Genomic DNA, 22,824 nt, shown 5'->3' on the forward strand with positions numbered 1-22,824 from the left:
ACAAATATGAAGAAAGGGAAAAATACGAAGAAGAAGATGTATGCGTATGATATGTATACAAAATAAGCCCACACGCCCAACTCAAAAAAGAAGTCATACTGGTGAATCTCATACGAAGGAACGAGAAGCAAACCGAAATTCATGAAGTTATCTTGAAGATCAAGCATCTATGGAAAGAAAGAAGTACATCAAGGAGAATGCTACAATGACTAATAATCTGTACAGCTAAGATGGATGAAAGCTTGATGTATAAACCACAAGGTTTTAGGTTCGAAACTCACTCCTTATAATTTTATAAAGAAGCCTTAAATCAGTTCCAAGAGATGAAGTAGGAGCTGAGGTTTCGAAATTAATCCCTACAATTTTATAAAGAAGCCTGAGGTTTGAGAAGATGTTTCGAAATTAATTCAAGTAATTCAAAACTAAGAAGGAGATGAAGTAGGACCTGAGGTTTTAAAAGAGGTTCCAAAATCAATTCAAGTGAAGTTGGAGTAGAGGTTTCGAAATCAATTAAGTAATAGAACTTGGAGACAAGGTAAGAGCAGCGGTTGGAGCTGAGGTTCCAAAAGAGGTTTCGAGACTAAGTTGGAGCTGAGGTTCCAAAAGAGGTTTCGAGACTAAGTTGGAGCAGAGGTTTCAAAGGCAGTTTCGAAATCAATTAAATAATAGAGGAAGGCAGTTTCGAAATCAATTAAATAATAGAGATTGGAGATGAAGTTAGAGAAATAATAGAGATCAATTAAATAATAGAGATTGGAGATGAAGTTAGAGAAATAATAGAGATCAATTAAATAATAGAGATTGGAGATGAAGTTAGAGAAATAATAGAGATTGGAGATGAAGTTAGAGATGCGGTTTGCAAAGTCAAAGTCTTCATAAGTCAAGTCAATATGAAGTATGAGCTGAAGTTAGAGATGCAGTATGAGATGAAGTTAGAGATGCAGTTTGCAAGTCAAAGTCAAAGAAATGAAGTAAGAGATGAAGTCTCATCAAGCTAAATAGAGATGTAGTATGAGATGAAGTTAAAGATGCAGTTTGCAAGTCAAAGTCAAAGAAATGAAGTAAGAGATGAAGTCTCATCAAGCTATATATAGTAAGAGCTGAAGTTGGAGATGAAGTTCCAAAGCCACGTATAGTAAGAGCTGAAGTTAGAGATGAAGTTCCAAAGCTATATATAGTAAGAGCTGAAGTTGGAGATTAAATTTCAATCAAGGATTGAATTCTCACCATCAAAATGAGACCCAGATCAAGAGATCTCATTGGCCGAAACACTTCATCAGTAGCCATACAGAGAGAATAAAATACACAGAAAATGAAAGTCCAAGAAGGCGCATGATCTACATCAGAATTATTTTAAATTAAAGCCCTTCACGTGAAGATAAGATCTGCATCAGAAATATTTTAAGTCTCTTCACATGGACCACATGCTAAACAACGGCCAAAACATCAGAGATATTATTTTTAATATGATCTTCTGAAGAAGCTACAGATTCTCTGCAAAAAGCTACAAGAATTCAAATATGAGATTTGGAATTCAAATTTGAGATCTAAAAATTCAAATTTGAGATTGTCTTTTTCCAACGGATAACTTCTCAAAACCAGCTATAAAAGGATGAAGAATGAAGCAGATCAACTCACTTCCAACGAGCCAAAAACGTGAGATCATACGAATCCAATCTTCTTGAAAAAGCTTACAAGTGAGAAAATATTCAAGTGAGAAAAACACTCAGAGAGCTCAAAGAGAAAATATTCAAGAGTGTTTAATTCTTCATCATTGAGAGACTTGCTGCATATTGAAGATCCATTCAAGAAGTCTCAAAGTTGGAAAGTCAGTGAAACTTGTTTTTCTACAAACAAGTGAATCAACGGTGTTGGAGAACACTGGACGTGATTAGTGCGGGCTTTGTGATCAAAGCACTAGTTCACGGGATACGTCGAAGACGGGGGGAAAGTAGCATGGAGTTGTGAAATCCTGGATTGTCACACGGAACTGTGAGATCCGAAACAGCAGTGTCGGAGGCACTGAGCGTGATTGGTGTGGGCTTGGTGATCAAAGCACTAGATCACGGGATACATCGACCGGATCGTGGAAGACGGGGGGAAAGTAGTACGGAGCTGTGAAATCCTGGAAAGTAGCACGGAGCTGTGAAATCCGAAGCAGCAGTGTTGGAGGCACTGGGCGTGATTAGTGTGGGCTTAGTGATCAAAGCACTAGATCACGGAAATTCATTGTATCTAGGAACCAAGAAGTGGTGGATATAATGAATTGCTCTTGGACGATAAGAGCAAGTGGAGTAGGGGGATTAGGATTACATCACCTCCGAACCACTATAAATTGCCTTATGTCATTTACTGCTTTATTTACTTACTGCTTATCACGTTGATATACATGACACAATCACACAACTCGTATTTATTTATTCCGCTCGTACAAGACTCTAACAATCTAGTTAAGAGTCTTGATCTCTCTGTTGCCTTAGCAATTGTTGTATTCGCGAAAAAGTTTAAAAGTCTATTCACCCCCCCCTCTAGACTTTTACCACACCCCCTTTGGGACCAACAATTGGTATCAGAGCAGGTTTTCTATCTGGGTCAATTTGTTTCAAAGCAAGTTGCCTATTTGGGTCAACCTTGTTTCTGACTGCTAGATAGATCCATTTTACCAGTGTGTGATTGGATTGTATTATTATTTTCCCACGTGAAAATGAATAAAGATTTGGCACAGAATTTATTATTCTCACTTGATAAATTTGATGATTGGAAAGTTCGTATGCAGGTTCATTTATCGACCTTACACGATGAAATGTGGGAAGTCATTTCTAATGGACCGATAGAAATATTGAAAGTCAACACAACATTTCTTCTATCATCCGATGCTCAACAATATGTACCAAAGCCGAAACCGGAATGGTCATCAGACGATAGAAAAAGAAATAATCTTGACAACATTGCCAAAGATATTCTATTCAAAACCGTTGATGATACAATATTCCCAAAAATTCGAAAATGCACAACCGCGAAAGAAATTTAGGATATTCTCATCAAGATCGGTGAAGGCGATGAACAAGAAAAAGACAACAAGCTCACGATAGCCATGGAGAAGTTCGAAGATTTCAAAATGCTATCAAGTGAAAACATTGTTGATATGGAAGCAAGAATAATTAAAATTCTTGGAGAGATTAATGATCTTGGCAAAGAGATTTGCCGAAAAGAAATTAATCTCAAAATCCTACGAGGCTTACCATCCGCATGGGACATGAAGGTTACGGCTATGCGAGATCACCGAGATCTAAGAACGTTGTCAACCGACAAATTGTTTAGTGATCTTAAAGCATATGAGTTCGAAATGAAGGCCAAAAATGATGAAGATTATGAAGTTCGAAATCCAGCTCTATTGGCCGAACAACCGTCAACCTCCAGGTCAGTAGATAATATTAATTTTATGACTGATGAATAGTTTGCTCTCTTTGTTAAAAAGTTCAGGAAATTCATGCGAAAAAGGAGACAACAAATATTCATCATGAAGAAATCAAAATTTCTCTCGTGGAAACCAAAATGGTGCATGGAAGCCGAATGAAGAAAAAGTTGATGAAATGAACGATCTATGCTACAACTGCCGCAAACCCGGACATTTTAAAATAAATTGTCCGCATCCGATCGTTAGCAAATATCAAGGCAAAAACGTTGAATCTACACCGAATAAATTCGATAACAAAGATCGAAGATTCAAACGTGACAAAAGAAAGGCGCTACTTAGCAATGAGCCGAATGAAGATGATGAGTCCGACGAATCATCATCAAGCGATGAAAGCTCAAGTTCAGAAAATGATAGAGCGCTAGTATGCAAATCAAATGAGTTGAGTACAAGTGAAGATTGTCTAATGGCACTAGGAGCAGAGGAAGAAGAGGTAACATCTAATTCTTTTACTTCAATTAGTTATTCCTTTTTCTCGTGAATCTATTGGCAATCTAATGCGAGATTGGCAAGAGATCTTGGCCACTTATTCTCAACTCAAGGAGCGCAATAATATTCTAATTCTTGAAAAAGAAGAGATGAATAAAAAATTGCAAGATGCTTTACTTGAAGTGAGTAACTTGAAGAGTAAAAATATTTGCCTTCAAGAAGAGTGTAAAGCTAGAGAGGTTAGAGAACATAATCTAAGAGCTACCATTGCTACGTTTACTAATTCGTCCAAAATAATGGATAAAATGGTAAACATGCAAAAGCCATCAGGAGATAGAACCGGAATTGGTTATGACTCCACATGTTCTCAAACCCCTCAAAAACTGACTAATCTTACTGCTACTTTAAATAATAAAGTGCAAGTGGTAAAATTTGTGAAAAGTCAGGATAGAACAATGAAACGAGGACTTGGCTATCAACCAAATGCAAAGATGAATACTGCTAGGCCGAACCACGTTAATTACACGGCTAAGCATTCAAGATTCATTAAGTACAAAAGATATGTCAATGAGTTAAGTGCAAAAAGATTTCATAGAAAAAGAGGGAAGCTTTTCCAGAAATAATAAAGCTGGGAGATTTTATCCCACTCAAAAGGATTGGTTGTACAAACCTTGTTTTAATTCTTTTTATAGACCAAAGCAACAATCCTCTTCCCAGGTGCCAAAGTATAAAAATGATTTTCAAAATCGAGCACCAAAAATATTTTCTAGAATCAATTATGATTATCAAGTCTCAAATGGTTACAAACCACCTTATCTTAATTCAATAAGATCTAAGTGGGTTTGGCTACCAAAAATCACTAACAACAAAGGACCTAAACAAGAATGTGTACCTAAAAATAATTAATCTTTTTTGTAGGATGTTTGGTACATCGATAGTGGCTGCTCCCGCCACATGACGAGAAATAAATCATATCTAGTGAATTTGAAGAAAATCGATGGACCAAAAGTGATTTTTGCAGGAAATCAAAATTATGGAATTACCAAAGGAGTTGGTACGATTGAAAGAAATGGAATAAAAATTGAAGATCTATCGTACGTGAAAGGATTGAAGTTCAACTTGCTGAGTACTAGTCAATTTTGTGATAAAGGCTATCTTGTGGAATTTTCCAAAGATAAATGCCTAATAAAAAATGAAACAACAAAGGAAGTAGTACTCACTGGAGCAAGGAAGAAAAATATGTACGTTGTTGATTGGAGCACAAGCAAAGAGTCTGTATGCTTAATGGCCAGAAATTCGAATGAAGCTAATTGGGAATGGCATAGGAAGCTCAACCATCTAAACTTCAAGACAATCAATCAACTTGCAAAGAAAAATCTTGTTGAAGGATTACCAAATATTGTCTTCAAGAAGGACCAAGTGTGCGACGCATGCCAACGTGGAAAACAAATTAAATCGTCGTTCAAATCAAAGACGCAAGAGTCAACGGCAAGACTGCTAAGCTTACTACACATGGACTTATTTGGACCGGTCGATCCAATAAGTTTAAGTGGTAAGAAATATACTCTTGTTGTTGTAGATGATTTTTCCAGGTACACTTGGACCGTGTTTATCAAGAAGAAAAGTGAAGTTCAGCAAGTGCTACCAAAGCTATTGAAGCAATTACAAAATGAGAAGGATATGAAAATATCAAAAATTCGAACCGATCGTGGAGCCGAGTTTGTGAATAGCATAATTCAATCATTTTGCGATGTACAAGGAATTTCTCATCAATTATCTGTCGCAAGAACGCCGCAACAAAATGGTGTAGCCGAAAGAAGAAACCGGACGCTCAAAGAAGCCGCACGAGTAATGATTAGTGCATCCGGTCTCCCGAAAAGATATTGGGCGGAAGCTATTAACACTGCTTGCTACACACAAAATAGAAGCATCATTCACAAGCAGTACAAGAAGACGCCATATGAATTATACAAAGGGAGAAAACCAAATATTAATTATTTTCATATTTTTGGATGCAAATGTTTTATTCATATTAATGATAAGTTGCATCTAAAAGCTTTTGATGAGCGTGCAGATGAAGGAATTTTTCTAGGATATTCGACTACCAGCAAAGCATTCAGAATATTAAACAAAAGAGCAATGGTGGTTGAAGAGTCCATACACGTGGTGTTTGATGAAAAATCGCACGTCAAAAATAGTGCACTGGACGTGGATGACATGAAAAATGGTAACAGGTGTCAAATTGATTTTGATGATACTAATGATACGTGTGAAGATAATATTTTGCAGGGTTTAGATGAGCTGGAAACCAATTCTCTAGAAAATCCCATCTCTCATCCAGAAAGTGCAAGTGGCACAATTAATTATAATATTAATAGAGATGAGGTTGGAGATCCAATTGGAGATCCAATTAGAGATGAGGTTGGAGATCCAGTTGGAGAACCAATTAGAGATATATGAGGTTAAAGGTCAAGTTGGAAATCATGGAATTAATGCTGAAATTCGAACCAACACCTCCAGTTCTCAACCAGCGAATTGTTTTAACTTACTATGCGTGTAATATGTGTATCCTTCTAATCACTAGCCTATCAATTAACAGTTTCATGCTATTCTTAGTTATTATCCTAAATATTATCTTAATCAATAATCATCATTACCATCCCAATTAATTCTAATTATGATTCTAGTCCTATCTTTCTATCTTCCAAATGTCAATTTTCCTAATCATTAGCTAAATAAATATAGAATGTATATAAATTGTTATTCTAATTCTAATATGAATGTTTTCCCTAATCCTAGCATTTTAATTAAGTTTGATTACGGTTACCTACGTCCCTAAGGCTATATAATAGTTATATATATTAATTATATGAATTGCAATGTGATCTTAGCACATCTACATATAAATACAAATTCATACAATCATTTCTGTAGCCTGGTTTCTCTCTATTGTAAATATATATGTAAAATGTTCTCTCTCTTTTCAATGTATAAGTATTCTTCTTCATCGATTCATCTAGCAAGCGAGGGTTGCAATTTTAGGGATAGTGGAGTGCAGAGATTATTTTATTTTTCTCATAGAGGTAAGATTTATGTTCACTCAAAATTATTTTACCCCAAAATAAAAATATTTTCCTAATTGCTTATGTGAAAGTGTTTTTCTTCGAAGATCTATTTTATTATTTTGATAGTTGCTATGTGATTCATGATCTTTGTAGATATTATGTTCTATATGAAAATTGTGTTCGATATGTAAGTTGTTTGAATGGAAATTAGCATGAATAGCCTGTATGACATTGGGTACATGAGTATTGTATATATGTGATTATTATATGAATTGGATTTACGTGAATTTATGCACTATGGAATTTGTGTAAGAATATGTATATCCGAACCTTTGAATATTAGGTAGTGTATGTGTATCTAGTTGGAAATTGTGATTTGGAATGAATATGCGAATTGTGTGTATATATAACTAAAAATATTGGTGTGCTGTGCGAAGTAATTAGTGTAGGATTTTTGTTGAGGCATAAATATATATAATACGTTTTAGTACAGTAAATAAGTGTAAATCATATGTATATGGTAGTTGATGGTATATTTCGTATGAGGCATGCATGATAATGAGTACAAAGGTTATAAATATAGATGTAAAGTAGAATGAGTTACTTGGGGTGTAAAGACTTATGATATAAGATGTGAATTTGAAAGTTATAGTTATATATATATATTTTGTCTTGGAGGATGGTGATACTTGGAGTTTTGAACTCTCTTTTTTGGTTACTATTATTATAATGAGAGCTGAGATCTCTCTAATTGAATTGGCCACCGGTTCGTAGATTCGTCCGGTTTATTTTGGATTTGGTTTTGGATATGATTTGGTTTGGAAGCTTGAAATTTTCCATTTGGATCCATCCCTCCTTGGCATTGTATATAATAACTATTGTTGGACATGTGAAAAGTTTAACCAATTATTTGGAAAATTTACCATGGTGGTTATTTTGAGAGTTTTGGATACTCTCTATTTGGTGGTTATCTTGAGAGATTGAAAACTCTCATTGGTTATTAAATTGTGAATTCGGTAATTTTCCTTAATTGGTTATATGGAAATTTTGAGGATATGGTTATATGGAAATGTTGAGATAAGGTTTATGGAGAATTTTGAGGAAAGAACAATGGTTTAATGACTTTGGATTATGGATAGGCAAAGCCTTAGTCGATTTGCTAGAAGTTATTATGGATATTTTTGTACTTGGATGTGTGACTTCCTCAATATATATTTCTAAATGATTAATGATTTTTTGGCATTATTGAGGATAAAAATGTACTAAGGGGTTTACGTGCAACTACATGCTCCTATGTGATATGTGCTATGTGCTAATGTTTTACAGGGTGGAGTAAGTCTTACCAGCTGTTCAATGCTGAATTTGTCCCCCGTTTAGTTCTTTTGCAGGTGTTGTTGCATGGCATTTGGAGCATGAGAGCGAACCCTTCTAAATTAGTCTTTTGGAGTTGTTATTTTTATTAGATAATCTAGAGGTTGTATTTAATGCATTGTAATAGAATAAATTATGGGTTGTTTTAGTAGAGTTGGTTTAGCCTGTGCGTTTGGATAAAATGTTGTTATCTAAACGTGGCGGTTGCATCCATTTTTCCTTGTTTTGGTTAGCTTCCGCAAATGAAACGATGTTTTCTAATTAAATAACGAAATTTTAATCAAAGAAATGCCTCTTTATAAATTAATTTGGTTTTGGAAAATGGGGGTGTTACACATCCAGTATCATGCACCCTTTTGAACCAGACTTGAGATGACTCAAAAATCACCCTCCAGATTTAGTCATTGGAAATGTACGCAATGGCGTGAAGACAAGATCCTCAACCATGGAAGCATTGTTCACGTGTTATTTATCTCAAATCGAACCAAAGGAAGTGGACGAAGCTTTAAATGATCCGAGTTGGATTGATGCCATGCAAGAGGAGCTTGATCAATTCAAAAGAAATGACGTTTGGGAACTTGTTCAAAGACCATGTGATCATAATGTTGTAGGAACAAAATGGGTCTTCCGGAACAAAGCCAACAAAGACGGCGTAATTGTTAGGAATAAAGCAAGGCTCGTTGCAAAGGGATATTCACAAGAAGAATGAATAAATTTTGATGAAACCTTTGCACCCGTAGCAAGACTTGAAGCAATAAGAATTTTCCTAGCTTATGCCGCACACAAGGACTTCACCGTCTATCAAATGGACGTCAAGAGCGCATTCTTGAACGGATTACTTGAAGAAGAAGTTTATGTCGAACAACCCCCATGTTTTGAGGTAAAAGGCGAAGGTGACAAAGTCTACAAACTTAAAAAGACATTGTATGGGTTAAAACAAGCATCGAGAGCTTGGTATGATACCTTGTCAATGTTCTTGATAAGCTGTGGATTCACCAAAGGCCAAGTTCACAAAACTCTCTTTAGAATTCAAGATGGTGAACATATTTTATTAGTGCAAATATATGTTGATGATATTATATTTGGAAGCACTAACAATTCTTTGTGTGCGAAGTTTTCAAGCTTATGCAGAAAAGATTTGAAATGAGCATGATGGGTGAACTAAATTACTTCTTGGGCTTACAAGTTAAACAAATGAAAGAAGAAATTTTCATCAATCAAGCCAAGTACACCCGCGACTTGATCAAGAAGTTTGGCCTTGATGGGAAATCATCAATCAAAATTCCTATGAGTACATCATTTAGGCTAGACAATGACGAAGATGGAAAAGATGTCGATCAAAGGAAATATAGAGGAATGATTGGTTCACTACTATGCCTCACTGCAAGCCGGCCGGACATATCTTATGCTGTGGGAGTGTGTGCGAGATTCCAAGCAAATCCAAAAGAAAGCCACCTCACCGCAACAAAGAAGATCATAAGAAATCTAAAAGGAACGATCAACGTAGGTTTATGGTATCCTAAAGGTACAGATTTTACTCTAACGGGTTTTTCAGATGCGGATTTTGCAGGTTGTAAAATAGACAGAAAAAGCACCTCCGGGACATGCCAGTTCTTGGGGGGAAGGCTTGTTTCTTGGTTTAGTAAAAAGCAAAATTCCATCGCAACTAGTACCGCCGAGGCCGAATACGTTGCTGCAGGGAGTTGTTGTGCTCAAATATTGTGGATGAAGCAACAATTGGAGGATTATGGAGTAAATTGTGATGACGTTAGTATTTATTGTGATAATACTAGTGCAATCGCGATCACTCACAATCCGGTGCTTCACTCAAGAACCAAACATATCGACATTCGACATCACTTCATAAGGGATCATGTTGAAAAGAAAGATCTAAAAATCGAGTATATCCCTACGGAGAATCAAGTTGCAGACATTCTCACAAAGCCTTTATGTGAAACGAGATATGCTACCTTAAGGCATGAATTGTGAATGATCGAATTGAGCTAAGTATCACTGGACTTAAACTCCTTATTTTAATTGATACATATGCTCAATTTAATTTATTTAGTATTGTCTATTCATGTTTTTGTTTGAAAATTATGTGAATAATTTTGCAATATGTGTTATCTATGTGTTTATATATTTGCGTGTGATGTTTTACGTGTGTTAATGTGCCATGCAAAATTGTTTTGATAAATATGCAAGTTTCGGAATTTTTGAGGTTAATCGCATGTTGGTTTAAATTGTTACTTGGGATGCAAGTAAATTTCCGTATATGTATTAATCTTCATGAATGATTTATTTACATGCCTAATTGTTCTTAAACTATTTTAAATTATTCGTGGCATGATAAATATTTGTTACATAAATTGCATGTGCTATATGTGTTTAATTACAGTTTGTGTTGTTTTGGAAATTGCCATACGAAAAAGGTCTTTAACAATTGGTATCAAGTTATTTTTGGTTTCTAAATTTTGTTTTTGGGAAGAAGTTACAAATTTAATTATTTACCAAAATTTGTGTGATTTATATATGTATTGCCGTGTGCGTGTATATATATAAATATGTTGGTCCCAAAAGAGGTAAGGTGAAAGTCTAGAGGGGGGGGGGGGGGGTGAATAGACTTTCAAACTTTTTCGCACAGCACAACAATTGCTAAGCCAGAGATAAACCAAAACTCTTAACTAGATTGTTAGAGTATGGTGCACAGCGGAAATAAATAAACATAAAGCGTGTGTGAGATTGTGTGAGCAGTATATCTCGTGTAGAGCGTATATGTAAAGAGCGGTAAGTAAAGAAAGCAGTAAAGAACACAAGACAATTATAGTGGTTCGCGAGGTGGTGTAATCCTCCTACTCCACTTGCTCTTATCTCCAAGAGCAATTCACTATATCTACCACTCCTTGGTTCCAAGATACAATGAATTTCCGTGATCTAGTGCTTTGATCACAAAGCCCGCACTAATCACGCCCAGTGACACCACACTGCTGCTTCGGGTTTCACCTCGCCGCGCTACTATCCCAGGATTTTACAACTCCGCGTTACTTTCCCCCCGTCTTCCACACTCCGGTAGAAACGTATCCCGTGATCTAGTGCTTTGATCACAAAGCCCGCACTAATCACGCCCAGTGCCTCCGACACTGCTGCTTCGGATCTCACAGCTCCGTGTGACAATCCAGGAGTTCATAGCTCCGACTTTCCTCCCTTCTCTTGTTTTGCTCCAAAACAAGTGTTGTCTTGCTTCCAACTTCTGAGACTCTGTAGATGATCTTCAATGTGTTGTCTTGCTTCCAACTTCTGAGACTCTGTAGATAATCTTCAATGATGCACAGGTCTCTTTGATGAGGATAAACACTCTGGAATGATGGAATGATTCAAGACTGGCTCCCAATTTCAATTGCTTCGAACTAGCTCCCGCATCCCGCATCTCAATTGCCACCCAAGTGAAATTGCTTCCCAATTTCCACTTGTAATTGGCGCCCAAAGCTTAAACTAGCGCCCAACTCCATCAGATTAATTTAATTTGACTTCTCAAATTTTACCTTGTAGAATTGTTGATGGTGAGTTTCAAACCTAAGCCATTTCACATAATATATCAAGCATCATCCACTTCGTCCGTACAGCTTTTGATTAAATCTCCAATCACATTTGATGTACTCCTTTCTTTCCATAGATGCTTGATCTCCAAGTCAATTTCATGCATTCTTCCAATATTAATTTTCTTCACGAAAATTCTTCTGGGATATTTTCTTTGAGTAGCATTGACGTGATTTCATATCATTCATCTTCTTCTTCAATTTGTCATTTTCTCCAGACAAATTCTTGATTTTCGGCTTGATATCTTCTTCTACTATTTTCATGCATCTTCATATGTTTTTCTCTTTTCAAATTAAATAATTTCCCGATCATGGTCTAAGACTCTACTAGACCTATAAACAAGACTGGGGGATCTACAAATACAAATTTGGAATATCAAAATCATTACACTTTATTCCTAACAATTTCCCCCCTTTTGATAATGCCAAAACCTATACTCAGTCATTGGCTTTAAGTCTTTGAAAAATAATCTTTTTGCTCAATTTTATTTGACAAAGCCAAGATGAGTTTAACAATGGTTTTCTAGACACAATCAAAAGAAAACTTGTGAATTAATTTTTAGACAAGCTCCTAAACGCATCTTGAATTATTTTTATTTTTATCATCATCAATTTTTAATTTTGTCGTGCGTTTGACATATTTCTTGTCTTTTAATTCACGAAAGTCTAATTACATTAAACAAATAAAATTAAAGATTCAAAATAGACCATGGGAAATTATTGTTGATATATTTTGAATTTATGGAGAAAAACGCAACAGAGGTTCAAAAATAGAGAAAATATCAGTTTAAGATAATTTTCAGAACCTTCTGGGTTTCTTCACACCAGAGTCTTTCTTCAAAATTTCCTTGACATGTTCTCTGAGCTTGAAGAAATCATCTTTCAACTTTGCATTCTGAAATTTCTTTGTAAGTTGTCCGGCCATGTAGTGTCCAAAAGCTTCTTTGATATTGTTGCCCGGAAGAACTCCGTTTTCCCACCATAAGACACATTCTTCGAAGCTTCTTTCTTCTCCAAGATTCATGCCCATATTTCCAGTGAAATCTCTTAATTCATACCACATCTCGGTTCTTTTCCTTTTGCCTTCTTCTACTTTATTCTTCTCCGAGATCCATTGGGCTTGATCGGCTGCAGGCCATTTCTTGATCATGCTTGGTAGATTTTCCTTAGTCTATATTGTTGTCTGAGTGGCGGTACCCTTAGAGCATTCAAACCAGCCACGCTGTTCAGCAACCTTCGATGTACTCGTACCAAGACTAGGATTCGCGAACTGAGCAAAACCAATCTGAGATGGTCCTTGTGAGGATTGTCTGCGGCTTCGGCCTCTACCTTGAGTAGACATTACTGGCTATTGTTGGCTTTCAAGAATAAATTCCTGTTGTTGCAAAGCCAAGTGACTGAGCATTTCTTCCCCCCTTTTGGCGTTATCAACCAAAAATGCAAGGGTCTTAAAGTCTCGGTCTTGGTTTGCCTTCACAGTTTCAACACTGTTGTGTGTTTCAATGGAAACGGTTTGCACGTTGTCCAGCTTGTTTGTTGTAACTGCGAGTTCAGCTTCAAGTTTGTTGATTCGGCTTTCTTGGTCTTGAATTGCTTTGATCTGTCTCAAGTGACGTTCGTTGTTAATCTTTTCAGCTGCTTCTCGTTCCTTCTTCATGAGCTGAATCACTTCAAGTAAGCCTTTTGTCAATTCTCCTTTCAATATTCTTTTAGCTTTGTCAATCTGGGTCTTCAAAATATTTTGATGCTCCATTAATTCCTTCAGATTGACTCGTACATCCGTGTGTTGTTGTTCTAGCTTTTGGTTTTGTTCAACCAACTTTTCTCCAACTGTTTGACAAACAACATCACTGGATTTGGCTCTTTGGCAAATAAGGATGAAAATATGCCATCATCTTGATCATTCATCTGCATAAAGTTTTGAGGGGATCCGAATGGACTTCTATTCCGATCTGTGAGAACAACTGTATCAATAAGTTGCATCCCTTCTTCTTCAGGTGATTCGGCTTCTTGATTGAGATCACCAATTTGTTCTTCTAGGACTTCTGTTCTCGTGTAATTGTCTGCAAATAATTCTTCATTTTCTAGAACAGGGTCCATGGTAGGCATGGTAGACTCGGTATGGTGTACCGGCAATACACTGGATAAATTCTCTGTGATTTGCAGTCTACTCTCAGTAGCAACTTCTACTGCAACTTCCACTGGTATATCTCTTCTTCTTTCTTCTAACACTTGTTCTCTTATTTCTTCTTGCACTGACACTTCGGCTTCATTGGATCCCACAAGTTGTTCATTGCACTCCAGATTCACATCAGTTGTTGTGGGGATCAGATCAGATATTAATAAAGAAGCATCATGGACTTTCACAGGTATGTCCATATGATTTTCAGTGCTTATGATTGGTACATCAATGAGTGCCGTCCCTTCAGTTCTTTCATCAAAAATTTCATTATCCACAAGAGATGTGTTACCTGGATAATGATGTGTGTCATAAACTGACCTTTGTAGAGCTAACTGAAGTGAAATTTCATTCTGTCGTTCTTGTTCGGCTAAGCGGTCTTGAGTCATACTGCCTGCCTTTATTGGTGCTTTTCCTTTTTGTCTGGCTGCCTTCTCGTGTAGCTTCATGTGATAAACTTGATTTAAATCCATGTTGAGTGCATCTAGCATCACGTTCGTTCCGCACCATTCCAAGGAAAAATCTTCACTCCGTATCAAATCTGGGGTGATTTTTGACATGAAAGAATGATATCTTTCAAGTTTCCATTCTCTCCAAGTTTGCACCATTATCAATTCTTTCAACAACTCCGGATCATCTTGAATTAGAGCTGTGTCAAAAACTATAGGTCCTGCACTTCCTTCGGCTACAGATTGACTCGAGAGTCTTCTTTGTAGATCATTCGAAATTTGCACATCAACTCCTGCAAATTCCATTCTTGTAGTATCGTCAACTCCTTCGGCCAACAAGTTTGGTTCGGCATATTTGATCGGAACAACTGCCATAGCCGTACTGATGGCTTCTTGATCTCTTCCTGGTTGATTGCTTGATCCCATTTGATTACTTGAGGTTGAGATTGCTTTGCTGTTTCTCGGTCTGAAACTCTGAGGTGTTTTTGAACTTGTAGAACTCCCACCTTCTTGTCCTCTTTTCTGGCTTGACCTTTTTCCAAAATTAGGACTGAATTTTCTGAAGAGAGCTCTGTAAATTCCAATATTTTTGTGTTTTCTCATTGGAATTGTCTTCTTCCTTAGCAGTTCTCCAATGATGAGACCATATCCAACATTTTGATAGAATCGGTCTACGACAACGGGTTTCTTCATTGGTTTGGCAGCATGAACAAAAATAACCATCTTCCTGTAGATACATATTGTCCATTTGAATTTTATCCCTTTCATGATTCCGTCCATCAGGCACACTGTTGAGGCGGTCAAATCTTCAGTACTACCCAGTTTGTGTTCAAGAATCTTGTAAATCATGTCCACCAACATCTCATATTCAAACTTCAATACATTCTTATGAGCGGATACATCAGAGAAAATTGGAGCCGTAGGACCGCGAATCTCGTTCCAAAAATTTTGAACAACATAGCTGTGAGATTCTGGCATTATCTGAGATTCAGGAAAGTTGAAGCACTTGTGTATGCCATCTTTAGTGATCGAAACTTCTGATCCTCCAACTCTAGATTTAATCGAGTCCTTTTCAACGACTGCATGTAGATAAAATTCGGCTACATCTTCTTCAAAGGTTCCAAAGTAGTTGTAGGTGAAGAAATCAAACAGTCCACAGTCTTTTAAAGCTTGAAGAATTTTCTCGGCCGTGTCCTTGTTGGTAGAACCTAGTCTGAAAAACTCAGGATTGAGTACCATCCCATTCGTCACTTGTTGCGAGAGGGCGAAAATAGGATCAATTTGCTTTCTTCCAGATTGGGCCATGATGATCAGATCGATTGATCGAGGAGAGATAATTTGAGAGAGAGTTTTCTGATATTCTGAAGGTCTTGAAAGAGTTTTTGAGATATAAGTGAGGGGTTTATATGAGGAGGATGACTCGAAGGGGTTTTTCGAATTTGAGAGAGAGGGATGAGACTTCTCAATTGTACCCTTTGGTTGAGGTGTGTCGATTGTGTGAGTTTAGGGTAGATGAGTCATCTGATAGAGGGTGTTACGAGGAAAGAGAAAATGTCATCATGAGCAGACAAGAGCATTTAATGCTCACACCTCTTTAGAAATACCCAATGTACGTAAGGTGTAGAGGGTGGAGATTTGAAGAGACACTTAGGAAGGATTTGGGTTCTGATCTCATTGAGATTTGTTTATGGGGATCGATTAAGAGAGTACTTTTCTGACAGGCGAGATGGGGGTGTCGATTGAGAGAGGGGGTAAATCTTGTTTGGAAAGATTTGATTTAGGAGAGGATTATGGGGGGAGGTTTAGGTTGGGTGGAGGTTTAGAAAGGGTAGGAGTTTATGGGTGGAGGTTTGATACCCAATTAAACTCTAATTTTTCTCCTTTATCTCCTGAATTCTTTCTCAAATTCGTGTACCACAAACATAATAACACTCAAACATCTCGTTAGTAGCAAAAATTACTCCACAAATAATTAATCACACATACCAATTATATTAAACTCATACACGGTAATTTCCAATCAATAATTAAACACATTTTGGAAACTAACAAAATTATCACACATATTCCTAAATTATAATTAGAAACAACTTAAAAAAAAAAAAAACACACATTAATCAGATTCCAAAAAAAAATTTAGAAACTAACAAAAATATTAACTTCTAGATTTCTAAAACATTTTATTGTAAATTATATCACATATACTGCATATATACGAAACATATATATAATTAACACATTAAATCACATTTTGCACATAACACATATATATTATTAAACAAACATGGTAAATCACGTTTTAGAGCAAATTGTTCATGCAAACAAGTTAGTTAATTTACAGAAACATGAACACATACTCGAAAACTGATTAACACATTAAAACATGCAATTTTATACAAATTATCAAATAAATCACGAATTGCATATTTTATCAAATTAATTTGCATGACATATGATCTCACGTTAAATAACACATGCAAATACACAAATAAATTTCTAACACATATTGCAATTTTATCACATAAAAATTTCGAATAAAAACATACATGCAAATACGTAAAGCAATTTATTCATATAAAATGATTTATTTTGAGCACAAGTATCAATTCAAATAGAGAGATTAAGTCCAGTGATACTTAGCTCATTTCCATCATTCCCAACTCGTGCCTTAAGGTAGAAAATCTCGTTTCGCATAAAGGCTTCGTGAGAATATCAGCAACTTGGTTTTCCGTAGGGATATATTCGATCTTCAGATTTTTCTTTTCAACGTGATCCCTTATAAAATGATGTCGAATGTCGATATGTTTGGTTCTTGAGTGAAACACCGGATTGTGAGTGATAGCGATTGCACTAGTATTATCACAATAAATACTAACGTCATCACAATTAACTCCGTAATCCTTCAATTGTTGCTTCATCCACAGAATTTGCGCACAACAACTTCCTGCAACAATGTATTCGGCCTCTGCGGTACTAGTTGTAATGGAATTTTGCTTTTTGCTGAACCAAGAAACAAGCCTTCCCCCCAAGAACTGGCATGTCCCGGAAGTGCTTTTTCTATTTATTTTGCAACCTGCAAAATCCGCATCTGAAAAACCCGTTAAAGTAAAATCTGTACCTTTTGGATATCACAATCCAACATTGATTGTGCCTTTCAAATATCGTATGATCTTCTTTGTTGCGGTGAGGTGGCTTTCTTTTGGATTTGCTTGGAATCTTGCACACACGCCCACAGCATAAGAAATGTCCGGCCTGCTTGCAGTAAGATATAGATGTGAACCAATCATTCCTCTATATTTTGTTTGATCGACATCCTTTCCATCTTCATCTTTGTCTAGCCTTATTGATGTGCTCATTGGAATTTTGATCGATGATTTTCCATCAAGGCCAAACTTCTTTATCAAGTCGCGGGTGTACTTTGCTTGATTGATGAATACTCCTTCTTTCAGTTGTTTGACTTGTAAGCCCAAAAAGTAATTCAATTCACCCATCATGCTCATTTCGAATTTATTCTGCATAAGCTTCGAAAATTTCTCACACAAAGAATTGTTAGTGCTTCCAAAAATAATATCATCAACATATATTTGCACTAATAAAATATGATCACCATCTTGAATTCTAAATAGAGTTTTGTCAACAAGGCCTTTGGTGAATCCACAGCTTATTAAGAACATTGACAAAGTATCATACCAAGCTCTAGGTGCTTGTTTGAACCCATACAATGCCTTTTTAAGTTTGTAGACTTTATCACCTTCGCCTTTTACCTCAAAACCTGGGGGTTGTTCGACATAAACTTCTTCTTCGAGTAGACCATTCAAGAATGTGCTTTTCACGTCCATTTGATAAACGGTGAAATCTTTGTGTGCGGCGTAGGCTAGGAAAATTCTGATTGCTTCAAGTCGGGCCACCGGTGCAAAAGTTTCATCAAAATCTATTCCTTCTTCTTGAGAGTATCCTTTTGCAACGAGCCTTGCTTTATTCCTAACGATCACGCCTTCTTCGTTAGCTTTGTTCCGGAAGACCCATTTGGTTCCTACAACATTGTGGTTCGCCGGTCTTGGAACAAGTTCCCAAACATCATTTCTTTTGAATTGATCGAGCTCTTCTTGCATAGCATTTATCCAGTCTGGATCATTGAGAGCTTCATCAACTTCTTTTGGTTCAATCTGAGATAGATAACAAGTGAACAATGCTTCCATGGTAGATGATCTTGTTTTCACGCCTTCATGAATATTCCCAATAATTAATTCTGGAGGGTGATTTTTGAGCCATCTTAAATCTGGTTCAAATGGGTGCATGGTACTAGGTGGATCCATTTGTTGTGAACTGCCAGTGTTGGTTCGAATTTCATTATTTAATTCTTCTTGAAATTGATTACCAACTTCACATGCAACTTGATCACAAACTGGAACCCGTACTGCATCCTCATTATCACGTGAGGCATCACCACCAAAATTATTATTAAAAGAATTTCCAACTTCTGCTAGATGAGGGATGAGATTTTCTAGAAAATTAATTTCCAACTCATCCATTCCCTGCAAAACATCATCTTCACACGTATCATTAGTATCACAAAAATCAATATGACACTTGTTACCATTTTGTGCAATTTCTTCGTCCAGAACGCCATTATTGATCTGTGATCTTTCATCAAATACCACGTGTATGGATTCTTCAACCAACATTGATCTTTTATTCAAAATTCTGAACGCCTTGCTGGTAGTCGAATATCCTAGAAAAATTCTTTCATCTGCACGCTCATCAAAAGCTTTTAGATGCAATTTATCATTAATATGAATAAAACATTTGCATCCAAAAATATGAAAATAACCAATATTTGGTTTTCTCCCTTTATATAGCTCGTATGGCGTCTTCTTGTACTGCTTATGGATCATGCTTCGATTTTGCGTGTAACAAGCAGTGTTGATAGCTTCCGCCCAATATCGTTTTGGGAGATCGGCAGCACTAATCATCACTCGTGCGGCTTCTTTGAGCTTCCGATTTCTTCTTTCGGCAACACCGTTTTGTTGCGGTGTTCTTGCGGCAGATAATTGATGAGAAATTCCATGTGAATTGCAAAAAGCTTGTATAACTCCATTCACGAACTCGGTTCCGCGATCCGTTCGTATTTTTGATATTTGCAATTCTTTCTCATTTTGTAGTTGCTTCAACAGCTTCTGTAGAACTTGCTCAACTTCATTTTTCTTCTTGAGAAACACGGTCCAAGTGTACCTGGAAAAATCATCAACAACAACGAGAGTATATTTCTTACCACTTACACTTATTGGATCAACTGGTCCAAATAAGTCCATATGTAGTAAGCTTAGCGGTCTTGATGTTGACTCGTGTGTCTTTGATTTGAATGATGATTTGATTTGCTTTCCGCGTTGACATGCATCACACACTTGGTCCTTCTTGAAGATAATATCTGGCAAGCCTTCTACTAGATTCTTCTTTGCAAGCTGATTGATAGTCTTGAAGTTTAAATGGTTGAGCTTTCTGTGCCATTCCCAATTAGCTTCATTCGAATTTCTGGCCATTAAGCACACTGAATCTTTGCTTGTGCTCCAATCAACAATATACATGTTCTTTCGCCGTTTTCCAGATAAAATAATCTCATTTGTGAGCTCATTTTTGATTAGGCAATTATCTTTAGAAAATTCTACAAGATAGCCTTTATCACAAAATTGACTAGTGCTCAACAAATTAAATTTTAATCCTTCAACGAAAGAAACATCTTCAATCTTCAAACCATTTTTCTTGATCATGCCAACTCCTTTTGTGATTCCATAATTTTGATTTCCTCCGAATATAACTTTTGGTCCATCGATTTCTTTGAAATTCACTAGATATGATTTATTTCTAGTCATGTGGCGTGAGCAACCACTATCGATGTACCAAACATCCTGCAAAAAAGATTAATTAATTTTAGGTACCCATACTTGCTTGGGTCCTTTACTGTTAGTGATTTTTGGTAACCAAACCCACCTTGATCTTATTGAATTAAGATGAGGCGATTTGTAACCATTAGAGACACGATAATCATAACTCACATTAGAAAATATTTTTGGCGCCGGGTTTTGAAAATTATTTTTGTATTTTGGCACCTGGGAAGAGAATGGTTGCTTTGGTCTATAAAAAGTATTACATCTATTGCACAACCAACCTTTTTGAGTGGGATAAAATCTCCCAACTTTATTTCTAGAAAAGCTTCCCTCTTTTATATGAAATCTTTTTGCACTTGACTCTTTGGCATATCTTTGCTTGTAGAATTTTTGTTGCTTTGCCGTATAATTAAATTCTTTCGGCCTTTCAACATTCAATTTTGCTTTTGTTTGATAGCCAAGTCCTTGTCTCATTGTGCTATTCTGACTTTTAACAAATTTTACCACTTGAACTTTATTATTTAAAGTAGTAGTAGAATTAGTCAGATTTTGAGGGGTTTGAGAACATGTGGAGTCATAACCGATTCCGGTTCTATCTCCTGATGGCTTTTGCATGCTCACCATTTTATCTATAATTTTAGACGAATTAGTGAACGTAGCAATTGTAGCTCTATGATTATGTTCTCTAACCTCTCTTGCTTTACACTCTTCTTGAAGATGAATATTTTCATTCTTCAATTTACTCACTTCAAGTAAAGCATCTTGCAATTTTTTATTCGTTTCTTCTTTTTCAAGAATTGGAATATTATTGCGCTCCTTGAGTTGAGGATGAGTGAGCATAATCTCTTGACATTCTCGCATTAGATTGTCAATAGATTCATGAGAAAAAGAAGAATTAACAGAATTGAAAGAATTAGATGTTACCTCTTCTTCCTTTGCTTCAAGAGCCATAAAACAATCTTCACTTGTACTCAACTCAATTGACTTGCATATTAGCGACGTATCATCATCCGAACATGAACTTTCATCGCTTGATGATGAATCCTCCGAATCATCATTTTCGTTTGGTTGCTAACGAGAGCTTTTCTTTTGTCGCGCTTGAACCTTTTGCTTTCGGATTTGTTCGGCGTAGATTCAACATTTTTGCCTTGATACTTGCTAACGATCGGATACGGACAATTTATTTTAAAATATCCGGGTTTGCGGCAATTGTAGCATAAATCCTTGTTTTCTTCAACTTTTTCTTCTTGTGATATGCGAGAGATGAATTTTCCACGAGCAGAATTTTTGTTGTCTCCTTTTCGCATAAACCTTCTAAACATTTTGAAAAAAAAGAGCAAATTGTTCGTCAGTCTTAAAATCAACATTATTTTCTACTGACTTGGAGGTTGACGGTTGTTCGGCCATTAGATCAGCATTTCGAGCTTTATGAATATCATCATCTTTAGCCTTCATTTCGAACTCATATGCCTTTAGATCACTAAATAATTTGTCTGTTGACAACATTCTTAGATCTCGGTGATCTCGCATAGCCGTAACCTTCATATCCCATGCAGATAGTAAGCCTCATAGGATTTTGAGATTAATTTGTTTTTGGCTAATATTTTTGCCAAGATCACTAATCTCTCCAAGAACTTTGATCATTCGAGCATCCATGTCTGCAACACTTTCATTTGAGAGCATTTTGAAATCTTCAAACTTCTTCATGGCGATTGTGAGCTTATTATCCTTTTCCTGTTCATCTCCTTCGCCAATCTTGATGAGAGTTTCCCATATTTCTTTGGCAGTGGCACACTTTCGGATCTTCAGAAATATTGTATCATCAACGGCTTTGAATAGAATATCCTTGGCAATATTGTCAAGATTATTCCGTGTTCTATCGTCCGATGTCCATTCCGGTTTTGGCTTTTGTACGTACTGTGGAGCATCCGGAGATAGGACAAACGCCGTACTGACTTTTAATATTTAGATAGGGCCAGTGGAAATCACTTCCCACATTTCATCGTGTAAGGCCGATAAGTGTACCTGCATACGAACTTTCCAATCATCAAATTTATCAAGAGAGAATAATAGATTTTGAGCTAAATCTTTCTTCATCATCATCACGAGAGATATGAAAGATTAATCCAATTCACACACTTTGTAGAATGGATCTGTCTAGCAGTCAGAAACGGTTGACCCAGTTAGGCACATGCTTAGATAGCAAATTGGCCTAAATAGACAGCCTGCTCTGATACCAATTGTTGGTCCCAAAAGAGGTAAGGTGAAAGTCTAGAGGGGGGGGGGGGTGAATAGACTTTCAAACTTTTTCGCACAGCACAACAATTGCTAAGCCAGAGATAAACCAAAACTCTTAACTAGATTGTTAGAGTTTG

The sequence above is a fragment of the Ipomoea nil genome, unplaced genomic scaffold (genome assembly GCF_001879475.1).
Source record: "Ipomoea nil cultivar Tokyo-kokei standard unplaced genomic scaffold, Asagao_1.1 scaffold2054, whole genome shotgun sequence".
NCBI classification, from domain to species: domain Eukaryota; kingdom Viridiplantae; phylum Streptophyta; class Magnoliopsida; order Solanales; family Convolvulaceae; genus Ipomoea; species Ipomoea nil.